Genomic DNA, 19,233 nt, shown 5'->3' on the forward strand with positions numbered 1-19,233 from the left:
TATAAGAGGACACTTTAAATTAACGTTTTTCATAACGTTTTGAAACTTTATGAGAATTTCCTGCCCACCTAACCTATCAGAGGACCCTTAACTTACTGTTGTTGAAAAAAAAATCCCAAATTTATTTTTATTTTTTTTTCAATTTCAAATTACGTCCAAATTCGGCCATACGGGCAAACGGCCAAAAGCGACATTCTTTTTAAGAGGACAGGTTGGAGAGTGAGAGGGGGAGGGTTGGGGGGAGAGTGAGAGGGGGAGGGTTGGGGGGAGAGTGAGAGGGGGATGGTTGGGGGGGGTTACAGGGGGAGGGTTGGGAGCATGGGGGGGAGGAGAGGATATGGGAGATGGGGGGCTTGGGGGGGGAAACAAAGGCTGAGGTGGGTGAGGAAGAGGGGAGGCTTCAGGGGAGTGGTGGAGAGGGGAAGACTTAGGTGGGGTGGGGGAGAGTGGGGAGTTTAGGGAGGCAGAGGAGAATGAAGGCTTGGGGTGGGTGAGATGGGAGGGCATGTGGGAGAAGGGAAGGCTTGGGGGATGGGGGAGAAGGGAGATCCTGGGGAGAGGAGTGAGTGGGAGGAGGGGGGAGGGTTCCCTAGGTGGTTACTAAGTGGGGGGCTGACAGGGGATGGGGCATGTAGGGTGTCTGTTGGGTTGAATGTGGGGGTGGTGCCCCACTCCCTGTGGCTGTTGCACTATTTGAGGAGGGTTCCCCACTCCCCTCAACGATTGTAGGGTTCGGGGTTGTGGTTCTTTGATTCCTTTCTCTCTCCCTGTGCTCCTTCCTCGCGTCTGCTGCCTACTTTCTCTCTTCCCTTGTCATATCCCTCTGCAGGAATGCTTTTTTGAACTTCTGTACATTTGCTAGACAGCACTTCCTTGCTAACAGTTCCACTTTTGTGATTTCGCTCATGAATACCACCTTTATCATTCGGTCTCTGTCCTTGTTGTACTTTCCAAGCCTGAATACCTTTTCAATATTTTGGTCAGTTTCCTCCATCCTTACCTCTTTAAGGATCTCAGTAACTATGTTTTTGTCCTTGTCTCTCCGCTCCTTTGGGCTGGTCCCTGATTGCTCTTTAATGCCTGCTACTACTACTACTGCACTTTTCCTCTCTATCAACCGGCTAGTACATCTAGCTGCTTCCTGAGAGGAAGCCACTACCACGGCAACTTCCCTAACTGCAGACCTAGCTTCAGTTTTTTTTTTAGCATTTCAGCAAATGAGAGCTGAGTTGTGGAGGTCCCCTCCAATGTGATATTCCCATCTCCCTGAGGTACGGTTTGTGTCTGATATTGCGGAGGAGTCTCCCTCAGGCATCTTATCTCCTCCTTTGCTGCGCTTAGTTCATCCTGCGGATTGGCTACTGTCTCCCTCATTACCCTCAGTCCTTCACTGAATTCATCCCGCATCTGCTGGAGTACTTCCTTCATCCAGTCTACCTGTGTCCCCTAGTGTGTGTGCCCCTGATGTTAATTAAATTGCCTGTCTTTATCTACCCTGTCAATTCCTCTGAGAATCTTGTACGTGATGATCATATCCCCACTAAATCTTCTGTCTTCTAGCGACGTAAGGTTTAATTCCCGTAATCTCTCCTCGTAGCTCATATCTCTCAGCCCGGTACTAGTCTGGTGGTAAACCTTGGAACTTTTTCCAGTTTGGTCTTATGCTTGACTAGATATGGACGCCTTGCTGGGGCTGCATACTCCAGGATTGGTCTGACATAGGTGGTATACAGAGTTCTGAATGATTCCTTGCACAAGTGTCTAAATGCCGTTCTTATGTTAGCCAACCTGGCTTATGCTGCTGATGTATCCTCCTGATATGGGCTTCAGGGGACAGGTCTGGCGTAATATTAACCCCCCAGGTCTTTCTCTCTCTCTGACTCTTGAAGAATTTCATCTCCCAAGTGATACCTTGTAACTGGCCTCCTGCTCCATACCCCTATCTTCATTACATTACATTTGCTTGTGTTAAACTCTAACAACCATTTGTTCGACCATTCCTTTAGTTTGTCTAGGTCTTATTGAAGCCTCAAGCAGTCTTTCTCTGTCTTAATCCTTCTCATAAGTTTGGCATCATCAGCAAACATTGAGTGAAATGAGTTTATACCCTCTGGGAGATCGTTTACGTATATCAGAAACAAGATAGGACCGAGTTCAAAGCTCTGTGGGACTCCACAGGTAACTTCACGCCATTCTGAGGTCTCACCCCTCACTGTAACTCTTTGCTTCCTATTGCTAACATATTACCTTATCCACTGGAGACTTTACCAGTTACTCCTGACTGTCTCTCCAGCTTATGTACCAGCCTCGTATGGGGGACTGTATCAAAGGCTTTCCGACAGTTCAAAAAAATGCAGTCCGCCCAACCTTCTCTTTCTTGCTTAATCTTTGTCACCTGATTGTAGAATTCTATCAAGCCAGTAAGGCAAGATTTACCCTCCCTGAACACATGTTGGCGATTTGTCACGAAGTCTCTTTTCTCCTGATGTGTTACCAGGTTTTTCTCACGATCTTCTTCATCACTTTGCATGGTATACAAGTTAAGGACACTGGCCTGTAGTTCAGTGCCTCTTGTCTGTCACCCGTTTTGTATATTGGGACCACATTAGCCGCCTTCCATATTTCTGGTAGGTCTCTCGTCTCCAGTGACCTACTATACACAATGAAGAGTGGCAAGCAAAGTGCCTCTGCACACTCTTTCAATACCCATGGTGAGATCCTGTCTGGATCAACAGCCTTTCTCACATCCAGACCCAACAGGTGTCTCTTGACCTCATCTCTCGTAATTTCGAACCCTTCCAAGGCCGTCTGGTTTACTGACCCCTCTCCTAGCACAGTGACCTCACCAAGTTCTGTTGTGAAGACCTCCTGGAACCTCTTGTTGAGTTCTTCACACACACCTCTTTGTCATTCTCTGTATACCTGTCCTCTGGTATCTGATTCCTGGTCCTCTGGTATCTCTCTCTGCTTTCTGGTGTTCTGTTATTTCAGAAGTTCCTCCACACCCTTTTGTTCAGTACCTTTGCTTCCATACATGCCCTGTTAAACTATGCATTCCTGTTTTGCTTCTCGGATTTTTCCCTTTGGGCCGGGATAAACCTATTTACTGCCTCCTGACACTTTTGGGTGACATAGTCCATCATGTCTTGCACCGACTTAGCTCTGAGGTCTGTGTCCCCATGGTATATCCCGTAGGAAACTTCTCATCCCCTCATAATTCACCTTTCGGTATGCCAGCTTTTTGTTTTCTAATTCTTTTTTGGGGGGAGATAAGTTCTAGCTCTACCAAGAACTCAAAGATCAATACACTATGATCACTCATTTCCAAGGGTGCTTCCATCCTAACCTCCCTTATATTCCACTCATAAGGGTAAATATCAGATCAAGTATAGCTGGTTCATCCTCCACTCTTATTCTTGTCGGTCCCTTGATATGCTGGCTTGGAAAGTTTCTTGCTGCCGAGTCCAGCAGCTTAGCTCTCCATGTATCTGGTCCTCCATGCGGGTCTCTGTTCTCCCAATCAATCTTCATGTGGTTGAAATCCTCCATGATTAGTAGTCCAGATCCATTCCTACTAGCGAGAGACGCTGTTCTCTCTATTATGTTATTGGTGGCCATGTTGTTTCTACCATATTTCTGTCTGGGTCTTCTATCATTTGGTGGTGGGTTATATATGACTGCAACTACAATTGTTTGTCCTCCAGCTGCTATTGTACCTGTTATGTAGTCACCGAAACCTTCACAGCCATGAATAACCATTTCCTCAAAATCCCAGCCTTTTCTTACCTGCAGAGCTTCACCACCACCTCCTCTTCCTACTCTCTCTCTTTCTTCACAACACAGTAGTCCTGTGGAAACACTGCATTTGTTATGGTTTTCGTTAGCTTTGTTTCTGTGAGTGCTATTATGTCTGGGTTTTCTTCAAGTGCCCATTCTCCAAGTTCGTTTGTTTTATTTGTAATCCCATCTATGTTAGTGTACATTGCCATGAGACTCACTTTCTTCTGTCCCTTCTCATGTTCCCTTCTTGGTGAGCGTTCTGCTGATGGGGGTAGCTGTTCCATGGGCATGAGGAGTTGTGGGGTGGGTAACGGGGTCTCACAGGATACTGAAGTGAGGGGTGGGGGGGGGGGGTCAAGTGAAGGGTGGACAGGGAGGGAATGGGATGAAAAGGGGAGGGAGGACAGTGGGGAAAGGGGGGGGAAGTGGGATATGGTGAGAGCAGGGGAGGGGAAGCTGGGTGGGAGTGGGGAGGGAGAGGTGGCTGAACATTTGAGTGGGGGCAGGGAGGGTTTGGGGTAGGGGAGGTTTCTATGCAGAGAAGGGTGGTGGAGTTGGTCTCCCCTTTGGTGTTACTGGGTTGCTGGTTGTGGATTCCCCCCTCACACCTGGGGATGTTGAGTTGGGAGCTGTGTTTTCCTGGTTTTCTCCTCTCACCCGGTGCTTCTTTCTTGCTAATGTAGTCATGGCTCTCTCCTCCCTCGTCATGTTCCTCTGGAGAAATACTTTTTTTTAATTCTCCCACATTTTGCAGGTGGCTCTTCCTTGTTAGAATTTTCTCCTTTGTGGCCTCGTTTGCAAACACTATCTTTAACACACGGTCTCTATCCTTGTTGTACCAGCCCATGTGTGTGTGTATGTGTGTGTGTGTACTCACCTAGTTGTACTCACCTAGTTGTGTTTGCGGGGGTTGAGCTCTGGCTCTTTGGTCCCGCCTCTCAACCGTCAATCAACAGGTGTACAGATTCCTGAGCCTATCGGGCTCTGTCATATCTACACTTGAAACTGTGTATGGAGTCAGCCTCCACCACATCACCCCCTAATGCATTCCATTTGTTAACCACTCTGACACTAAAAAAGTTCTTTCTAATATCTCTGTGGCTCATTTGGGCACTCAGTTTCCACCTGTGTCCCCTTGTGCGTGTTCCCCTTGTGTTAAATAGACTGTCTTTATCTACCCTATCAATTCCCTTCAGAATCTTGAATGTGGTGATCATGTCCCCCCTAACTCTTCTGTCTTCCAGCGAAGTGAGGTTTAATTCCCGTAGTCTCTCCTCGTAGCTCATACCTCTCAGCTCGGGTACTAGTCTGGTGGCAAACCTTTGAACCTTTTCCAGTTTAGTCTTATCCTTGACTAGATATGGATTCCATGCTGGGGATGCATACTCCAGGATTGGCCTGACATATGTGATATACAAAGTTCTGAATGATTCTTTACACAAATTTCTGAATGCCGTTCGTATGTTGGCCAGCCTGGCATATGCCGCTGATGTTATCCGCTTGATATGTGCTGCAGGAGACAGGTCTGGCGTGATATCAACCCCCATGTGTGTGTGTATGTGTGTGTGTGTGTGTGTGTGTGTGTGTGTGTGTGTGTGTGTGTGTGTGTGTGTGTGTGTGTGTGTGTGTGTGTGTGTGTGTGTGTGTGTGTGTGTGTGTGTGTGTGTGTGTGTATATGTGTGTGTGTGTGTGTGTGTGTGTGTGTGTGTGTACTCACCTAATTGTACTCACCTAATTGTGCTTGCGGGGGTTGAGCTCTGGCTCTTTGGTCCCGCCTCTCAACCGTCAATCAACTGGTGTACAGATTCCTGAGCCTATTGGGCTCTATCATATCTACATTTGAAACTGTGAATGGAGTCAGCCTCCACCACATCACTTCCTAATGCATTCCATTTGCTAACTACTCTGACACTGAAAAAGTTCTTTCTAACGTCTCTGTGGCTCATTTGGGTACTCAGCTTCCACCTGTGTCCCCTTGTTCGCGTCCCACCAGTGTTGAAAAGTTCATCCTTGTTTACCCGGTCGATTCCCCTGAGGATTTTGTAGGTTGTGATCATGTCCCCCCTTACTCTTCTGTCTTCCAGTGTCGTGAGGTGCATTTCCCGCAGCCTTTCCTCATAACTCATGCCTCTTAGTTCTGGGACTAGTCTAGTAGCATACCTTTGGACTTTTTCCAGTTTCGTCTTGTGCTTGACAAGGTACGGGCTCCATGCTGGGGCCGCATACTCCAGGATTGGTCTTACATATGTGGTGTACAAGATTCTGAATGATTCCTTACACAGGTTCCTGAACGCCGTTCTGATGTTAGCCAGCCTCGCATATGCCGCAGACGTTATTCTCTTTATGTGGGCTTCAGGAGACAGGTTTGGTGTGATATCAACTCCTAGATCTTTCTCTCTGTCTGTTTCATTAAGTACTTCATCTCCTATTCTGTATCCTGTGCCTGGCCTCCTGTTTCCACTGCCTAGTTTCATTACTTTGCATTTACTCGGGTTGAACTTCAACAGCCATTTGTTGGACCATTCACTCAGTCTATCCAGGTCATCTTGTAGCCTCCTACTATCATCCTCTGTTTCAATCCTCCTCATAATTTTTGCATCGTCGGCAAACATTGAGAGGAACGAATCTATACCCTCTGGGAGATCATTTACATATACCAGAAACAGTATAGGTCCAAGGACTGACCCCTGCGGGACTCCACTTGTGACGTCTCGCCAATCTGAGACCTCACCCCTCACACAGACTCGTTGTCTCCTGTTGCTTAGGTATTCCTCTATCCACCGGAGTACCTTCCCTCTCACTCCAGCCTGCATCTCCAACTTTCGCACTAGCCTCTTGTGTGGCACTGTATCAAAGGCTTTCTGACAATCCAAAAATATGCAGTCTGCCCACCCTTCTCTTTCTTGCCTTATTTTTGTTGCCTGGTCGTAGAATTCAAGTAACCCTGTGAGGCAGGACCTGCCATCCCTGAACCCATGTTGATGCTGTGTTACAAAGTTCCTTCGCTCCAGATGCTCCACTAGTTTTTTTCGCACAATCTTCTCCATCAGCTTGCATGGTATGCAGGTTAGGGACACTGGCCTGTAGTTCAGTGCCTCCTGTCTATCCCCTTTCTTGTATATCGGGACTACGTTAGCTGCTTTCCAAGTATCTGGCAGTTCCCCTGTTGCCAGTGATTTGTTATACACTATGGAGAGTGGTAGGCTCAGTTCTCTTGCTCCTTCCTTTAGAACCCAAGGGGAGATTCCATCTGGGCCTATAGCCTTCGTCACGTCCAACTCTAGTAAACACTTCCTTACTTCCCCACTGGTAATCTCAAACTCTTCCAGTGGTTCCTGGTTAGCTATTCCCTCACTTACCTCTGGAATTTCTCCTTGTTCTAAGGTGAAGACTTCCTGGAATTTCTTATTCAATTCCTCACACACTTCCTTGTCATTTGTAGTGAATCCTTCCGCCCCTATCCTTAATCTCATAACCTGTTCCTTTACTGTTGTTTTTCTCCTAATGTGGCTATGCAACAATTTAGGCTGAGTCTTTGCCTTGCTTGCGATGTCATTTTCGTATTGTCTTTCTGCCTCTCTTCTCATCCTGACATATTCATTCCTGGCATTCTGGTATCTTTCTCTGCTCTCCAGTGTCCTGTTATTCCTATAGTTTCTCCATGCCCTTTTACTTTGCTGCTTAGCTAGCCTACATCTTTGATTAAACCATGGGTTTCTCATCTTCATTTCTCTGTTTTCCTTTTGGACTGGGACAAACTTGTTTGCTGCGTCCTTGCACTTCTGCGTGATGTAATCCATCATATCTTGGGCCGTCTTTCCCCTGAGCTCTGTTTCCCATGCTATATCTGTTAGGAATTTTCTTATCCCCTCATAGTTTCCCTTTCGGTATGCTAACCTTTTGGTTTCGGTATCCCTCCTCGAGTTCAATAACCCTTCTTCAATCAAGTACTCAAACACCAGTACACTGTGGTCGCTCATTCCTACTGGGTCCTCAAAACCGATTTCTCTTATGTCGGAGTCGTTCAGAGTGAAGACTAGGTCAAGTCTCGCTGGTTCGTCATTGCCTCTCATCCTTGTGGGTTCTCCGGCATGCTGCGTTAAAAAGTTGCTTGTCACCACCTCCAATAGTTTGGCTCTCCACGTATCCTCGCCTCCATGCGGTTCCTTGTTCTCCCAGTCAATCTTTCCGTGATTGAAGTCGCCCATGATGAGCAGGTGGGATCTATTTCTACAGGCAGCAGAGGCTGCCCTCTCAATTATAGTGTTAACTGCCTTGTTGTTGTTTTCATACTCTTGACTGGGTCTCCTGTCATTTGGTGGAGGGTTGTATATTACTGCTACTACTATTCTTGGTCCTCCCATTGTTATGGTGCCTGCTATGTAGTCTCTGAACTCCTCACAGCCCGGGATGGCCATCTCCTTAAAACTCCATTCCCTTCTCATGAGTAGGGCCACTCCGCCTCCTCCTCTACCTTCCCTCTCTTTCCTTATTACTGTATACTCCTGGGGAAACACGGCATTCGTTATGATTCCAGAGAGTTTTGTTTCAGTGAGTCCGATTACATCTGGGTTAACTTCTTGTGCTCTTTCCCTTAGTTCACTTGTCTTGCTTGTGATCCCATCTATGTTCGAGTACATCACCCTGAAACTGACTCTCTTCTGCTTCTTTTCTGGGGGGGACCTTTGGGATCTGGGGTGAGTGGGAGCTGGGGGTACCTGGCACAGGGGGATTGGTGGAGGAGGGAGGGCTTGGGGTGGTGGGGGAGAGGGGGAGGGTACAGGGGGTGGATAAGAGGGGGAGGGTACAGGGGGTGGATAAGAGGGGGAGGGTACAGGGGGTGGATAAGAGGGGGAGGGTACAGGGGGTGGGTAAGAGAGGGAGGGTTGGGGAAGCATGGGGGGAGGAGAGGCTGTGGGGGATAGGGGAGATGGGGGGGCTTGGGGGGAGAGAAAAGGGTGGAGGGCTTGGGGGGCGTGGGGGAAAAGGGAGGGCTGAGGTGGGTGAGGAAGAGGGGAGGGTTTAGGGGAGTGGGGGAGAGGGGAAGACTTAGGTGGGGTGGGGGAGAGTGGGGGGCTTAGGGGGGAGGGGGAGAAGGGAGGGCATGGGGGTGGGAGAGACGGGAAGGCATGTGGGAGAAGGGAGGGCATGGGGGATGGGGGAGAAGGGAGGTCCTGGGGAGAGGGGTGAGGGGGAGAAGGGGGGTGAGTGGGGGGAGGGGGGTGGGTGGGGGGAGGGTGCCCTAGGTGGGTACTTAGTGGGGGGCTGACAGGGGATGGGGCAGGTTGGGTGTCTGTTGGGTAGAATTTGGGGGTGGTGCCCCAATCCCTGTGGCTGTTGCACTGTTTGAGGAGGGTTCTCCACTTCCCTCTGGGATTGTAGGGTTCTGGGTTGTGGTACTCTGATTTCCTTCTCTCTCCCTGCGCTCCTTCCTCGCGTCTGCTGTCCGTATTCTCTCTTCCCTTGTCATATCCCTCTGCAGGAATATTTTCTTGAACTTCTCTACACCTTTTAGACAACACTTCCTTGCTAGCAGTTCCTCTTTCGCGATTTCGCTCATGAAAACCACCTTTATCATTCGGTCTCTGTCCTTGTTGTACTTTCCAAGCCTGAAAACCTTTTCAACATTTCGCTCAGCTCCCTCCATCCTTACCTCTTTAAGGATCTCTTTAATCATGTTTTTGTCCTTGTCTCTCCGCTCCTGTGTGTGTATGCATGAGTGCGTACGTGTGTGTGTGCGTGCGTGCGTGCGTGCGACTGTTTGTGCGTGCGATTGTTTGTGCGAGCGTGTGTTTGTGTGTCCTCATATTTGTGTGTGTGTGTGTGAGATGGATGGGTGGAGGCGATCCAACCCTCTCACTGAGGTCAGAAGAAAGGATTGGGGGAGATGGGGAGGAGAGGGAGAGAGAGGGCGGAATGGGAGAGAAAAGGGGGAGAGGTGAGGGGGAGGGAGGGAGGGGGGGGGAAGAGGGAGGGAGAAGGGGGAGAGAGGGAGAAAAAGTGTGTTTATGGGTGTATGTATTTATGGGTGTGTGTGTACTCACCTATTTGAGCTTGCGGGATCGACCATTGGCTCTTGGATCCCGCCTTTCCAGCCATCGGTTGTTTACAGCAATGACTCCTGTCCCATTTCCCTATCATACCTAATTTTAAAAGTATGAATAGAGTTTGCTTCCACAACCTGTTCTACAAGTGCATTCCATTTTTCCACTACTCTCACGCTAAAAGAAAACTTCCTAACATCTCTGTGACTCATCTGAGTTTCCAGTTTCCACCCATGTCCCCTCGTTCTGTTATTATTATGTGTGAACATTTCATCTATTTCCACTTTGTCAATTCCCCTGAGTATTTTATATGTCCCTATCATATCTCCTCTCTCCCTTCTTTTCTCTAGTGTCGTAAGGTTCAGTTCCCTCAGACGTTCTTCATATCCCTTCCCTCGTAACTCTGGGACAAGCCTCGTCGCAAACCTCTGAACCTTCTCCAGTTTCCTTATGTGTTTCGTCAGGTGGGGGCTCCATGATGGCGCGGCATACTCTAAGACTGGTCTCACGTAGGCAGTGTAAAGCGCCCTAAAAGCCTCCTCACTTAGGTTTCTGAATGAAGTTCTAATTTTCGCCAGTGTAGAGTACGCTGCTGTCGTTATCCTATTTATATGTGCCTCAGGAGTTAGATTAGGTGTCACATCCACTCCCAGGTCTCTTTCTCGAATCATTACAGGTAGGCAGTTCCCCTTCATTGTGTACTGTCCCTTTGGTCGTTTATCACCTTATCCCATTTCCATAACTTTACATTTACTGGTGTTGAACTCCAGTAGCCATTTCCCTGACCATCTCTGCAATCTGTTTATGTCCACTTGGAGGATTCTACAAACCTCATCTGTCACAATTCTTCTTATTAATTTTGCGTCATCTGCAAACATTGACATGTATGATTCCACTCTTGTAAACATATCATTTACGTAAATTAGAAAGAGGATTGGGCCCAGCACCGTTCCTTGAGGTACTCCACTCGTTACTGTTCGCCAGTCCGACTTCTCGCCCCTTACCATTACCCTCTGGCTCCTTCCTGTTAGGTAGTTCCTCACCCATGCTAGGGCCTCTCTGCTTACTCCTGCTTGCCTCTCAAGTTTGTAAAGCAGTCTCATGTGTGGTACTGTATCAAAGGCTGTTTGGCAGTCAAGAAATATGCAGTCTGCCCAGCCTTCTCTGTCCTGCCTTATCCTTGTTACTTTGTCATAGAGTTCTAAAAGGTTTGTTAGGCATGATTTCCCTGTCTGGAACCCATGTTGGTGCTTGTTTACAACCCAATGCTCTCCAGGTGCTCAACAAGTCTTAGCCTAATTATTCTTTTAAGTATTTTGCAGGGGATGCTTGTCAGTGATACAGGTCTGTAGTTAAGTGCCTCCTCCCTATCACCTTTCTTGAAAATCTGAACGACATTTGCCTCCTTCCAGTAACGGGGCAATTCTCCCGACATAAGTGACTCATTAAAGATCATTGCCAGAGGCACGCTGAGAACCTGCTCTGCCTCTTTTAGTATCCACAGTGATACTTTGTCTGGTCCAACCGCTTTATTTGAATCAAGTAATGTCAACTATTTCATTACCTCCTTTGCTGTCAACTGTATATCTGATAGTTTTTCATCTAGGGTAATCTCTTCTAACAATGGGAGCCACTCAGGCTCGGCTGTGAACACTCCATGGAAACTTGTATTCGGTACCTCGCATATTTCCTTGTCACTTTCTGTATATGCCCCTTCTGTTTTCCTCAGTCTTGTCACTTGGTCATTTACCGACATCTTCCTTCTTATTTGGCTTTGTAGTAATTTAGGTTGCTTTTTCGCTTTGAACGCAATATCATTCTCATAATTTCTTTCCGACACTCGTCTTATGTTAATGTAATCGTTCCTAGCTCTGTTACATCTAATCCTGTTGTCTTCTGTCCTTTGTCTTCTGTACTTCCTCCACTCCCTCCTGCTTCTCACTTTTGCTTCCTGACACTGTCTATTAAACCATGGATTATTATATTCCCTCCTGCTTTTTTCCTTTACTGTTGGAATAAATCTCTCTTCAGCCTCCTTGCATTTCCATATGACTTGGTTCATCATATCTTGCACTGTTTTTCCTCTAATTTCTTCCTCCCACTGCACTTCTCCCAGGTAGTCCCTTATCCTCCTGTAGTCCCCTATTCTGTAATCAAGTCTCCTTACTCGGACCTCTTGTCCTTTGGTCACAGTTTTAAGCTCCATCATATAGTCAAAGACTAGGACACAATGATCACTGGCTCTTAGTGGTAATTCATGTTCTAAATGCTCGATGTCTTCTACATTCTGGGTGAAAACGAGGTCTAATAGGCTGGGCATATTCCTTCCTTTTTCCCTAGTGGCTTCCTTCACATGCTGTGTTAGGAAATTCCTTGTCAATAACGTCTACCAGCTTTGCTCCCCAGGTCTCCTCCCCGCCATGGGGATTCCTCGTTTTCCAATCTATCTCTCCGTGATTTAGGTCCCTCATGACCAGCAGCTTCGCCTTCATTCTATGCGCTATTGTTGCTGCCCTCTGCAGTTTATCTATACATGCCTTGTTGCTGTCCTCATACTCCTGCCTGGGCCTTCTACTGTTTGGTGGGGGATTGTAGAGTATCAAGATTACAATCTTCTTCCCATCCACTGTCAGAGTTCCATGTATGGAGTTCGTGCTTTCATTGGTACCCGGATTTTCCAGCTCATCAATCTTCCATTTCCGCTTTATTAGGAGTGCCACTCCTCCTCCCTGTCTCTGTGTCCTTTCTTTTCTTATCACCTGGTACCCCTCTGGAAAGATTGCATCAGAGATCATGCCATTTATTTCAGTTTCCACTATTGTCACTATGTCTGGGTCTGCCTCACTAACTCTTTCTTCTATCTCTTCTGCTTTATTGGATACCCCATCAGCATTGGTGTACCAAACCTTGAGACTCTTCTTGGGAACTCTGGTGCCAGAGTTCCCCCCCCCTTTCGCCAGGGATCTGGGGGGTACTGGGGGGTGTCTGGGGGGAGAGTGGGGGCTGTGGGGGTGTCTGGGGGGGTGCTAGGGGGGTGCCTGGGAGTGCTTGGTAGGCGAATGGGGTCCGGGCCTCTAGAGGGGTTGGAAGGGCATAATGGGTCTGAAAGTTAGGGAGAGTCTGACGGCATAGGGGGGATGAGAAATTGAGTGAGACTGAGAGTCAGATAGAGGTTAAGAGGTTGGGGGGGAGAGGGATATTGAGGGCAGTGGGCTGAGAGGAGAATGGAGCATGGGTGCTGAGAGTGGAAGAGAGGGTATATTAGTTAGGGGGGAACCGGGGGTAGGTGGGGGTTTTGGGGTAGAAGAGGGGAAGAGGGAGATGGGGAAGGTGCTAGGGGGTTACAAGGTGAGGGGGGTTACAAGGTGAGGGGGGTTAAAGGTGGGCTGGAGGTGCATAGAAGGGGTGAGGGTTGGGTGGGGTTTGGGGGTGAGTGGAAGAGGGGTGCAGTGGAAGCTGGGATGGAGCAGTGTGTGTGTGTGTGTGTACTCACCTAGTTGTGCTTGCGGGGGTTGAGCTCTGGCTCTTTGGTCCCGCCTCTCAACCATCAATCAACAGGTGTACAGATTCCTGAGCCTACTGGGCTCTATCATATCTACATTTGAAACTGTGTATGGAGTCAGCCTCCACCACATCACTGCCTAATGCATTCCATTTACTAACTACTCTGACACTGAAAAAGTTCTTTCTAATGTCTCTGTGGCTCATTTGGGTACTCAGCTTCCACCTGTGTCCCCTTGTTCGCGTCCCTCCAGTGTTGAATAGTTTATCCTTGTTTACCCGGTCGATTCCTCTGAGGATTTTGTAGGTTGTGATCATGTAACCCCTTGCTCTTTTGTCTTTCAGTGTCGTAATGTGCATTTCCCGCAGCCTTTCCTCATAACTCATGCCTCTTAGTTCTGGGACTAGTCTAGTAGCATACCTTTGGACTTTTTCCAGCTTCGTCTTGTGCTTGACAAGGTACGGGCTCCATGCTGGGGACGCATACTCCAGGATTGGTCTTACATATGTTGTGCACAAGATTCTGAATGATTCCTTACACAGGTTCCTGAACGCCGTTCTGATGTTAGCCAGCCTCGCATATGCCGCAGACGTTATTCTCTTTATGTGGGCTTCAGGAGACAGGTTTGGTGTGATATCAACTCCTAGATCTTTGTCTGTTTCATTAAGTACTTCATCTCCTATTCTGTATCCTGTGTCTGGCCTCCTGTTTCCACTGCCTAGTTTCATTACTTTGCATTTACTCGGGTTGAACTTCAACAGCCAATTGTTGGACCATTCACTCAGTCTATCTAGGTCATCTTGTAGCCTCCTACTATCATCCTGTCTCAATCCTCCTCATAATTTTTGCATCGTCGGCAAACATTGAGAGGAACGAATCTATACCCTCTGGGAGATCATTTACATATACCAGAAACAGTATGGGTCCAAGGACTGACCCCTGCGGGACTCCAATTGTAACGTCTCGCCAATCTGAGACCTCACCCTTCACACAGACTCGTTGTCTCCTGTTGCTTAGGTACTCCTCTATCCACCGGAGTGCCTTCCCTTTCACTCCAGCCTGCGTCTCCAACTTTCGCACTAGCCTCTTGTGTGGCACTGTATCGAAGGCTTTTTGACAATCCAAAAATATGCAGTCTGCCCACCCTTCTCTTTCTTGCCTTATTTTTGTTGCCTGGTCATAGAATTCAAGTAACCCTGTGAGGCAGGACCTGCCATCCCTGAAACCATGTTGATGCTGTGTTACAAAGTTCCTTCGCTCCAGATGCTCCACTAGTTTTTTTCGCACAATCTTCTCCATCAGCTTGCATGGTATGCAGGTTAGGGACACAGGCCTGTAGTTCAGTGCCTCCTGTCTATCCCCTTTCTTGTATATCGGGACTACGTTAGCTGCTTTCCAAATATCTGGCTGTTTCCCTGTTGCCAGTGATTTGTTATACACTATGGAGAGTGGTAGGCACAGTTCTCCTGCTCCTTCCTTTAGAACCCAAGGAGAGATTCCATCTGGGCCTATAGCCTTTGTCACATCCAACTCTAGTAAACACTTCCTTACTTCCCCGCTGGTAATCTCAAACTCTTCCAGTGGTTCCTGGTTAGCTATTCCCACACTTACCTCTGGAATTTCTCCTTGCTCTAAGGTGAAGACCTCCTGGAATTTCTTCTTCAATTCCTCACACACTTCCTTGTCATTTGTAGTGAATCCTTCCGCCCCTATCCTTTATTTCATAACCTGTTCCTTTACTGTAGTTTTTCTCCTGATGTGGCTATGCAACAATTTAGGCTGAGTCTTTGCCTTGCTTTCGATGTCATTTTCGTATTGTCTTTCTGCCTCTCTTCTCATCCTGACATATTCATTCCTGGCATTCTGGTAGCTTTCTCTGCTCTCCAGTGTCCTGTTAATCCTATAGTTTCTCCATGCCCTGTTACTTTGCTGCTTAGCTAGCCCACATCTCTGATTAAACCATGGATTTCTCATTTTCATGTCTCTGTTTTCCTTTTGGACTGGGACAAACTTGTTTGCTGCGTCCTTGCACTTCTGTGTGATGTAATCCATCATATCTTGGGCCGTCTTTCCCCTGAGCTCTGTTTCCCATGCTATATCTGTTAGGAATTTTCTTATCCCCTCATAGTTTCCCTTTCGGTATGCTAACCTTTTGGTTTCGGTATCCCTCCTCGAGTTCAATAACCCTTCTTCAATCAGGTACTCAAACACCAGTACACTGTGGTCGTTCATTCCGACTGGGTCCTTAAAACCGATTTTTCTTATGTCGGAGTCGTTCAGAGTGAAGACAAGGTCGAGTCTCGCTGGTTCATCATTGCCTCTCATCCTTGTGGGTTCTCCGACATGCTGGGTTAAAAAGTTTCTTGTCACTACCTCCAATAGTTTGGATCTCCACGTATCCTCGCCTCCATGCGGTTCCTTGTTCTCCCAGTCAATCTTTCCGTGATTGAAGTCGCCCATGATGAGCAGGTGGGATCTATTTCTACAGGCAGCAGAGGCTGCCCTCTCAATTATAGTGTTAACTGCCTTGTTGTTGTTTTCATACTCTTGACTGGGTCTCCTGTCATTTGGTGGAGGGTTGTATATTACTGCTACTACTATTCTTGGTCCTCCCATTGTTATGGTGCCTGCTATGTAGTCTCTGAACTCCTCACAGCCCGGGATGGCCATCTCCTTAAAACTCCATTCCCTTCTCATGAGTAGGGCCACTCCGCCGCCTCCTCTACCTTCCCTCTCTTTCCTTATTACTGTATACTCCTGGGGAAACACGGCATTCGTTATGATTCCAGAGAGTTTTGTTTCAGTGAGTCCGATTACATCTGGGTTAACTTCTTGTGCTCTTTCCCTTAGTTCACTTGTCTTGCTTGTGATCCCATCTATGTTCGAGTACATCACCCTGAAACTGACTCTCTTTTGCTTCTTCTCTGGGGGGGACCATTGGGATCTGGGGTGAGTGGGAGCTGGGGGGGCCTGGCACAGTGAGACTGGTGGAGGAGGGAGGGCTTGGGGAGAGGGGGGTGGTGGGGGAGAGGGGGAGGGTAAGGGGGGGTAAGAGGGGGAGGGTAGGGGGGGAGAGTGAGAGGGTAGGGGGGAGAGTGAGAGGGTTGGGGGGAGAGTGAGAGGGGAGGGTTGGGGGGGTGAGAGAGGGAGGGTTGGGGAAGCATGGGGGGGAGGAGAGGCTGTGGGGGATAGGGGAGATGGGGGGGCTTGGGGGGGGGGGGAGAAAAGGGTGGAGGGCTTGGGGGGCGTGGGGGAAAAGGAGGGCTGAGGTGGGTGAGGAAGAGGGGATTGGGGGAGAGGGGAAGACTTAGGTGGGGTGGGGGAGAGTGGGGGGCGGGGGAGAAGGGAGGGCTTGGGAGTGGGAGAGATGGGAAGGCATGTGGAAGAGGGGAGGGCTTGAGGGATGTGGGAGAAGGGAGGTCCTGGGGAGATGGGTGAGTGGGAGGAGGGGGATGAGTGGGAGGAAGGGGGTGAGTGGGAGGAGGGGGGTGGGAGGGGGAGGGTGCCCTAGGTGGGTACTTAGTGAGGGGCTGACAGGGGATGGGGAATGTTGGGTAGAATGTGGGGGTGGTGCCCCAATCCCTGTGGCTGTTGCACTGTTTGAGGAGGGTTCCCCATTCTCCTCTGAGATTGTAGGGATCGGGGTTGTGGCTCCCCGATTCCTTTCGCTCTCCCTGCGCTCCTTCCTTGCGTCTGCTGCCTGCTTTCTCTCTTCCCTTGTCATATCCCTCTGCAGGAATACTCTTTTGAACTTCTCTACATATGCTAGACAGCTCTTCCTTTTTAACAGTTCCTCTTTCGCAATTTCGCTCATGAATACCAACTTTATCATTCGGTCTCTGTCCTTGTTGTACTTTCCAAGCCTGAAAACCTTTTCAACATTTTGTTCAGCTCCCTCCATCCTTACCTCTTTTAGGATCTCTTTAACCATGTTTTTGTCCTTGTCTCTCCGCTCCTTTGGTCTGGTCCCTGTTTGCTCTTTAATGCCTGCTACTACTACTGCTCGTTTTCTTTCTATCAGCCGGCTAGTACATCTAGCTGCTTCCTGAGAAGAGGTCACTTCCATGGCGACTTCCTTAACTGCAGACCTAGCTTCAGGGCTCTTTTTAAGCATTTCAGCAAAAGAGATCTGGGTTGTGGTGGTCCCCTCCACAGTAGCATTCCCATCTCACCAGTGAGGTCACCTAGTTGTTCTCACCTAGTTGTGCTTGCAGGGTTGAGCTCTGGCTCTTTCGTCCTGCCTCTCAACTGTCAATCAACAGGTGTACAGGTTCTTGAGCCTATTGGGCTCTATCATATCTACACTTGAAACTGTGTATGGAGTCAGCCTCCACCACCACATTATTTCCTAATGCATTCCATTTGTCAACCACTCTGACACTAAAAAAGTTCTTTCTAATATCTCTGTTGCTCATTTGGGCACTCAGTTTCCACCTGTGTCCCATTGTGCGTGTGCCCCTTGTGTTAAATAGCCTGTATTTATCAACCCTGTCAATTTCCCTGAGAATCTTGAAAGTGGTGATCATGTCCCCCCTAACTCTTCTGTCTTCCAACGAAGTGAGGTTCAATTCCCGTAGTCTCTCGTCGTAGCTCACACCTCTCAGCTCGGGTACTTGTCTGGTGGCAAACCTTTGAACCTTTTCCAGTTTAGTCTTATGCTTGACTAGATATGGACTCCATGCTGGAGCCGCATACTCCAGGATTGGTCTGACATATGTGGTATATAATGTTCTGAAAGATTCCTTACACAAGTTTCTAAAGGCCGTTCTTATGTTAGCCAACCTGGCATATGCTGCTGATGTTATCCTCTTGATATGAGCTTCAGGGAACAGGTCTGGCGTGATATCAACCCCCAGGTCTTTCTCTCTCTCTGACTCTTGAAGTATTTCATCTCCCAAGTGATACCTTGTATCTGGTCTCCTGCTTCCTACTCCTGTCTTCATTACATTACATTTGCTTGGGTTAAACTCTAACATCCATTTGTTTGACCATTCCTGCAGCTTGTCCAGGTCTTCTTGAAGCCTCAAGCTGTCTTCCTCTGTCTTAATCCTTCTCATAATTTTGGCGTCGTCAGCAAATATTGAGAGGAATGAGTCTATACCCTCTGGGAGATCATTTATGTATATCAGAAACAGGATAGGTCCAAGCACAGAGCCCTGTGGGACTCCACTGGTGACTTCCCGCCATTCTGAGGTCTCACCCCTCACTATAACTCTCTGCTTCCTATTGCTTAGGTACTCCCTTATCCACTGGAGCGCCCTACCAGTTACTCCACCCTGTTTCTCCAGCTTATGCATCAACCTTTTATGTGGTACTGTGTCAAAGGCTTTCCGACAATCCAAAAAAATGCTGTCCGCCCATCCTTCTCTTTCTTGCTTAATCTTTGTCACCTGATCATAGAATTCTATCAAGCCTGTAAGGCAAGATTTACCCTCCCTGAACCCATGTTGATGGGTTGTCACGAAGTCTCTTCTCTCCAGATGTGTTACTAGGTTTTTCTCACAATCTTCTCCATCACCTTGCATGGTATACAAGTTAAGGACACTGGCCTGTAGTTCAGTGCCTCTTGTCTGTCACCCTTTTTAAATATTTTTACTACATTAGCAGTCTTCCATACTTCTGGTAGGTCTCCCGTTTCCAGTGACCTACTATACACTATGGAGAGTGGCAAGCTAAGTGCTCCTGAACACTCTTTCAATACCCATGGTGAGATTCCATCCGGCCCAACAGCTTTTCTCACATCCAGCTCCAATAGGTGCTTCTTGACCTCATCTCTTGTAATTTCCAACCTTTCCAAGGTCACCTTTTTTGCTGCCACCTCTCCTAGAACCGTGACTTCTCCCTGTTCTATTGTAAAGACCTCCTGGAACCTTTTGTTGAGTTCTTCACACACCTCTTTGTCATTCT

This window comes from Procambarus clarkii, chromosome 27 (genome assembly GCF_040958095.1).
Source record: "Procambarus clarkii isolate CNS0578487 chromosome 27, FALCON_Pclarkii_2.0, whole genome shotgun sequence".
NCBI lineage: Eukaryota > Metazoa > Arthropoda > Malacostraca > Decapoda > Cambaridae > Procambarus > Procambarus clarkii.